This window comes from Corapipo altera, unplaced genomic scaffold, assembly GCF_003945725.1.
Source record: "Corapipo altera isolate COAL_440 unplaced genomic scaffold, ASM394572v1 67, whole genome shotgun sequence".
In the NCBI taxonomy this organism is placed as follows: Eukaryota; Metazoa; Chordata; class Aves; order Passeriformes; family Pipridae; genus Corapipo; species Corapipo altera.
Genome location: NW_020884906.1, coordinates 716,168 through 723,779, shown reverse-complemented (window position 1 = coordinate 723,779; position 7,612 = coordinate 716,168). Strand labels below are relative to the sequence as shown.

The following is a 7,612-nucleotide window of genomic DNA, read 5'->3' as shown; positions in this document are numbered from 1 at the left end:
GATGTTTTGCTTTTTTTTTTTTTTTTAGAATAAAGCGTATAAAGAGATTAGTGTAACGCAGCAGAAATTGGAAGCTTGGAGTTTTGGTTTCTAGCCACACCTGCGTTGTCTTGTGGGAAGCTGGGCAGATCATTTAATCCCTCCTAACTTGTTCTCCATGTCTGTTATGTAGGTATTAGATGGCTGCATCATCAGGTTGCTGTAGAGTATGGAGGTGTTGTAAGATTCATGTAAATTTGTAATAAAGATGGCAAACATCTGGATGGCTGGTGCAATAGCAGCCTCTCTGACAGCCACCTCTTTGAGGGAGGAAATGGGTAGTTTATGGCTGGACCTAAATCTTCCCCATATCATAACTGAGAATGTCCTCACAATGCTGCCTGACTTCAGGATCAGTGAGGAATCCTGAGAAGGAAAACCTCTCAGCACTGGAGTGCTGTGGCTGTCCACACGTCTGTTATTGCCATGAGCAGATGCCCTGTGTGGGACCAGATCTCTATTTTACCTATAAATTCTACATTAAAAAAAGGCCAGTCATGCTCAGAAAAGAAATGTTGTGACCCCTTTGCCTCAAACACACTGAAATTACTTCCCTGCTTCAGAAGTGTTTTGCAGAGGCAAATTAATCTCCGTTCCCCTTGACTTGGTTTCCCCTCTGAAAAGCTCTACCTGCCTTAAATGAAGACACAGCCTCCAGAGGACCTGTCTGGGAGCAGAACGTGCACTCAAGGTGGTTTGGCCAGGGCAGATTTCACTTGCAGTGTTAGGGTGGACGTTTCTGGCTGTGGGTTTGATTTTATGTCCATAGCATCTCCCAGCAATGCATGGAATACAGAGAGGGACAGCACTGCCCTTCCTGTCATTGGATCTTTCCTGGGAGTGAGGGAAAGTTAGTGGTTTGAGTGGATTTTTTACAGGTCTGTGGCAGGATTGAGGCTGTCTTCATGAGAAGCAGGGAGGAGAGGCTCTGGGGCTGGTTTGCCCGAGCATAAATAAATTGGAGGTGCACGAACATTCAAAAAATTCCCAGAGAGTCACGTTGCACAAGTTAATGGGCCTGGTGCCTTCACCTGTGCCAATTTTATGTGACTCTTAACTCTGGTGTTAAATAAAAATGAGGCTTGCTCTAATGACATCAACAGCCTTCAGTGCAGAAAGTATGCTGCTACTTTGATACAGATCCCCTTTTAAGGAGGACACAGTAGACAGCCAAGGCTTTTTTCCCATCTGCTGGGTGAATGTAACGATCCCCTGCTCAGAAGTGTGGTCTCAACAACACTCCTCCGCTCTCAGCATCACGCTGGATGATTTTATTAAGAACATGGTTATCTGGTGCCCCTGCTTTTGCCACCTCGATTTTACTCTCCTTCTCCATTACATGAAAGGATGGAAAAGGGGGACATGAGTTGACTGGGGGAGGGGGAGAAAATAGCATGAGGAGGGGGTTAAAAGAACCAGCTGTTATGTGTGAGGTATCTGCTTTCTAATTGCTTCTGTTGGAATTCAGGGGGAAAAGGCACTGGCTTCAGTTAATTAATAAGGCAGGACTCACATAAACTCCAGCTGTGAGCACAGGACTGGTCTTTAAAGGATAAGCCCAGGAGGTGGGGCAGGGAGTTTGATTTCCTCACACTAAATCCCATCACATGCTGTTGGTAGTGTGTGTGTCCACTTAAGCCTTTTGGTTGGCCTGTCTGAACCAGACAGGAGGTGTCTGTTGCTGTCCACGTGCCTCACTCCAAGAAAAATGATCTGTCCTCAGAAATCAAAGATGTGAGGCTGTGTTTCAGGCTAGGGTGAAACTGCTGTGTTTTCACTCCAGTTTGGAATCCCTAAAAAGTGGGTATGTTTGGATCAAAGATTTTTGTTCAGAATTAACAAAAGCATGGGCTTTTGCAGCTGGACCTAGATACAGGTTTGCCCTTTGGCCCTCTTTTCTGTCAGAGGGTTTGGATTTGGCATCCTGTCGACATCTCTCTCTTCAAGGGTAGCACTGGTGGGGTGGTTGTGCAGCTGATGCCTCCAGACCATGTCCAAAGGCCATTTTACAGTGATCCCTTTGAGAGGAACAATGCACAGTTCATTTCTCTTTTTTTGAGAGGGGCTCAAAAAGATCAGGACTTTCCTGAGTTACAGACAATGCCCCTAAAACCCATATGAACATGCAAATGCCACAGTGTTTCCTCATTTGGTCCTGTTCCAGGTCTCACTGCCACAAGACACCCCCCACCACCAGTGCAAGGTCCTTCTAGTCTGAGAACAGCTTGGGGTCTACGCTGAGACCAAAGTTTTCTTTCACTTCCCATGGGATGGCATCTCTGGGTTTCAAAGCTTGTTGTTTGTTATGTTAGGAAACAGTAGAATCAGAAAAAAAAAGGTGGATGTTCCTATGTAGTTAAGAGCCTGTTTTTCCTCAGTGGTTGTGGAGGGAAATGAGCTTCCTGCCTAAGGTGAGATGTCATTTGCTGGATGGAAGCCTTTGTGTCCCGGCTGGCCCGATCCCTTCGGTGCCACCGCTCAGGGCAGGTCTCTTCCAGGGTGATGGCTCTCCCTCCCTGGCCCTCTCCTGTCCTGGCACCATCCTCTTGCCTTGCATCAGCCCTGACACTCCTCAGCTGAGTGCTGGGGTCAGCACAAGGGAGGGGACCTGGCCACGGGGCTGCAGATGGGTTGGGGAAGGAGGAGCACTCCTTTTGGCACAGAGAGCCCAGCTCACTGTGCCCTTCCTCAGGGAACCTCACAGCCCAAGCATCCTGGAGGATTCTGCTGTTTCACTGCCCCTGATTTCAGTGACAGCTCAGCCTGGAGTGGGACTAAACACCCAGGTACATGATTAGCCCCAGTCCCTTGAGCTGGACTTCCCACCCAGAGAGAAAAACAACCCTGGGGTGTTACAGCACGGTTCCAAGCGAGCGAGGTGGGGCCCCGCTTTGCAAAGCTCTAGGAACAGCAGCTCTTTGTCTCCTCTATGTCTCCTCACCCTGAACGTGTTGCAGTTTACAGAGGTTGGTTTCAAAGTGCTGATTCACAGCCACCAGCCCTATTGTTTTATCTGAGGAGATTAGGGCTGAGAATGTTGCGGTTTTGTAGTGAAAAGACTCCATTGGAAATAGCAGCATAGCTGACATGAGACTGTTATTTATGCTCAAATAACCATCTCGTTTAAAGATGAGGAGTCTCTTTTTTTTTCCTTTTCAAGTTTAGATCAATCATGTATGAAGACAAACTCCCACTCAGCCTCCCTTGGCCCCTAATATTTTCATTTTGTTCTTCTTCTGCTCATTATTTTATGATTTTGTCCTTGACTGGAACATTTCTCTCTTGTTCTTCCTTACATGCACCATTAAAGAGGGAAAGGACTTACATATAGAGCTCAAGACTTGTGTAGCTCTTCAGCCATAAATAATATTTTATACAGATTCTAAGATGATTAAATCCTTCTAGTTAGCCTCCCTCTTTCTTTTACAGCTCATCTGATTAGAGGAGACATATTCTTTTGAAACTTAACCATTTCTGTTTCACTTTTGCAAGCAGACATGAGAAGACAGGACCTGGCTGTATGCACTGCTGATCAGAACACTTGCCATAGGAATGCAGAAAAGCTTGCCTGCAAGAGAACTGATTGTTGGCATGGAAGAAAAGCCCTAAAATTCTGAGATGCAGTCGAGTTCCTGAATACAGGCAAGTCTACAATCAAAACTGAAATCTGTTTATCTGGGGAGATAAATGCTCTCAAAATACACTTTTCTGGAGAGGGCTGACAGGCACAAAACCAATGAAAGGAATGCTCTGGTATGAGGACAGAGTTCTGCTCAGGCAGTAACTGATGTTGGACAGCTGTAGGAACTGACCCACTGGGTGCTTTGCACCCCGTAACTCCATACCCAGCTTCTTTTGATACCAGGCTCGGGCTTCCCGGAGCCAGGCATCAGCTTTTCCCTACAAATGCAGCCAAAGCAGCTGCTGCACTTTGCAGAGATCCTGAGACTGTAGTGCTGAGCTGCTCTTCCTTCTGCTTGCTGGGATCTGCTCAGCTCAGGCAGTTCCTCGGGGGAACGGCCAGTGAGTCAGGCCTTGTTGGGGTTACAAAGTGTGGAGAGCACAGAGAGGAGAAATAGCACCACCAAAGTGACTGGGAAGTGCTGAAAAGCCTCACAGTAGAGAGCCTACACAATGAAATGATCTCCTCCAATTAGCCCATGGTCATCAGTGAGGCAAATCCTCTGCCTCCTGGGCCGGGCAGGGTGGTTTTAATGGTAGGCATAAATCTGTTGGGGTTTTGTCCTCATGACCCAGCATATTCTGCCAGGGCAATGCAGACTCCAGAGAAGGAACAGAATTTATGTGTACAGTAAAACAACAGAGTTTCAGTGATATCAGCTGTTTGACGAACTTTAATATACATTTGCTATAAAACAGGCAGCAATTACCAGAATGTGATACCCAAATAAAAATCCATGATCCATTTGCACGACAGATCTTCAATTTACTCACATTCATGTGAAAGAGACACATAAAAATGATATCCATGCTTAAAATCACTTAGGAGCAGCCTGAAAGACCCCACAGTTGCAAGTGATACTGCAGTGCTTAGTTAATACTCATGTTTCGATGGCTTTGCCTTCATGATTCTTCCAGTGGTTCCTTTATGTTTTCTGGGATTTTGCCAAACACCTGTGAATCAGTGCACAACAAATATTCCTCCCATTTAATTTAGCCTTGCACAGAAAGGCTATATTAGGCCTGATGCAGACCTAATCCCAAGCCTCTAAAGAGGTTTAAGGCACTCTGGTTTCACCTAATCCCGAAACCTAAACCAGAATCATTGAAAACCTCCACAGCACCACAGGAATGGGCAAATAAAGAGTTTCCACTATGAAATTATTAAAAGGACACAGTGTATCTTTTGGATTTGAGACCTAAAGCTTTGCCTAAGGAGCTTGGACTGTCCACAATAAAAGTGTTTATTTTGAAGGTAGGAGGTTGAAAGGTTTATTTGACTAGAGGGCCGATTTCACCCCTCCCACCCAAAAAAAGAAAAGGGGTGACCCCCCAGAAGAGTGGCAAATGGGAAAGGGGAGGAAGAAGTGACAAGGCAGGGGCAGCCCAGCAAAGCAGCTGAAGAAAGCGAAGCCCAGGTTTCTGTTTAAGCCTCAGTCATGGTCCCTGTGAGAAAGAGCAAGAGCACAGCCCCTGGTGCACAGCTGGGCTCTTGGATCCTGAAGTTCCTCACAGCAAACATGTAAGGAAAGAGTTATTTATGATGTAAGAAATACATTGCTGCTGTTCAAAATGGAGAATTTGCTCTTTTGAGATCTCTTACTGATGGGAGATAACATGTAAAAACGTGCTGCAATGGAACTTTCAATTACAAATTGCATCCAACTGTAATAAATTCGATCTTGCATTAATTCATGTTAAATTAATTGGATTCTGTCATTTCTGAATTCTGGTAACCACCTTATCTTGCCACACAACTCATTATCTTTGTGTTGGGAAAGGGGTATTTCATTTTCCAGGCGACTGTAGGGAATATTAACTGTACCATACTCTAATAAACATCCAGCTCCTAACAAATTAAAGACCTGAAGCACACTGCACATGTGGTTTCATTATGCACAGCAATTTATAGCAATGATCTCCTGCTCTCAATCTCTTAATTCAAATCATTTCAGCAAAACGTGTAGGGAAACATGGGGCTGTATTTGTGCATCCTGAAGGTATTTATCCATCCTTAGGACATTCCTAATAATGAGAGGCATAACCTCCTCAGTGTGCTGAATGCCATGTAAAGCCCTTTAGAGCAGGGATTTAGGAATCCGTGTTCCTGCTGATGGGAAGTTTGATATGAGTAGAAAAGCAAGCTCCAGACTGACTTCCCAGACTCACAGAAAGTCTCCATGCCTTTGTCTGCACTGTGGTACTCTAGGTTTAATTCAGCTTTCAATGACTCTTTGCCTCCATAGGCAAAAATTATAGGAAAACTGAAAGGTACCAAGCCTTCTAGCTGGAATTGCAGCAGGACAGCCTTCTGAGAAAATACTGAAATGACAAGAGCTTTTAACTCCTAGACAGGTGACACAAGCAAAGGATGGTTTATTTGCTTTCCTTGAGCAAGTCCTGGTGTAGCTGGGGAGCAACAGGGGCCTCTTAAGGGGGAAGAGTGTGTGTTGTGTACGTGCCTACACTGCCTTCCCATCGCCTGGCTCAGGGGCATGGTGGGACATCAGCAGGGTCAGTCCCAATCCCACATCTCCACATTCTTGTCCCAGCAATACGTACAGGGTTATTTAACTGGTGCCTGATTTAGTTCAATTATTTCACCTACCCAGTAACTTCCATTGGGAATCATTTCAGGAGGCAACTTCTTTATTCGCCTAAAGACGCTCTCCTGCAGGACAGCACCTGGAACACTTTGTGTGGCTGTGTGTTGCACTTGGGAATACTTGGGTCTTTATGGCAGAATAAACCCAGGCTGGCAGCGGAAGAGGCCAATGAATTCAGCAGTGCGGCAACCCCGCGCTCAGCAGAGCTCCCGGCAATGGATGCGGTGCAGGGTGAGAGCCCCAAGCACAGCCCCGGGTGGGAGAGAGCCCAAAGCACCCCCAGCAGCTGCGGGGAGTCCCCGCCTCACACGGGACCGAACCGCTCGATGGCACCGGCCCAGCCGGCTCACAGCGGGGTCCTGCCCGGCCCCGCGGAGCGGGGACGCGCTCGGTGAAGGCGAGGCCCTCCCGACTACCGAGCGAGGCCCCTGAGCAGCCCCGGGACCCCCCGGCCGGGATCTCCTGAGCGACCCCGAGCCCCTCGCGGGACCCCCTCAGCGGGAACCCCGATCCAGCCGAGCCCACACGGCGCATGCGCGCCTCCCGCCGGCCCCGTGACGTCACGCGCGCGGCTCGACGTCCGCCTGGTTCCCGCGGGGATCGCCGAATCATCGCTGCGCCGCTCTCGCCCCGCCGGCGCTCGGTGAGCGGGTGGGGGGGAGGTGGGGTGCGGAGGGACGGACCAGGCTGCGCCATCGCCGCCGCGGGGAACCCCCCGCTCGGCCGCGGGGCCGGGACGGCTGCGCTGTCACTGCCGCGGCGCCGCCTCACAGGCCGGAGGGGCCGGTGGCGCTGTGCGCACGCGCGGGGCGTCGCCACGGCAACGGGGGCAGCGTCACACCCCACACCTCCCGCGCGGCCCCTCAGAGCTCCTCATGGCCCCGCAGAGCCCTCAGAGCTCCTCATGGCCCCTCAGAACCCCTCATGGCCCTTCAGAGCCCTCAGAGCTCCTCATGGCCCCGCAGAGCCCTCATGGCCCTTCAGAGCCCTCATGGCCCTTCAGAGCCCTCATGGCCCTTCAGAGCCCTCATGGCCCCTCAGAGCCCTCAGAGCTCCTCATGGCCCCGCAGAGCCCTCAGAGCTCCTCATGGCCCCTCAGAGCCCTCAGAGCCCTCATGGCCCCGCAGAGCCCTCATGGCCCTTCAGAGCCCTCAGAGCTCCTCATGGCCCCTCAGAACCCTCATGGCCCCTCAGAGCCCTCATGGCCTCTCAGAGCCCTCATGGCCCTTCAGAGCCCTCAGAGCCCCTCATGGCCCCGCAGAGCCCTCAGAGCCCCTCATGGCCCC

General features: G+C 49.6%; 1 protein-coding gene across 1 annotated transcript in view; it reads left to right on the top strand.

Annotated features, from left to right (window-relative positions):
• Window positions 1-6,885: 6,885 nt before the first annotated feature.
• The window catches only part of GNB1L (G protein subunit beta 1 like), a 41,904-nt gene continuing 41,177 nt past the window's right edge, over window positions 6,886-7,612 (top strand). The window contains exon 1 of the mRNA XM_027652045.1: window positions 6,886-6,969. The gene's annotated coding sequence lies outside the window, so the exon portion shown is untranslated. The remainder of the gene's footprint in view (window positions 6,970-7,612) is intronic.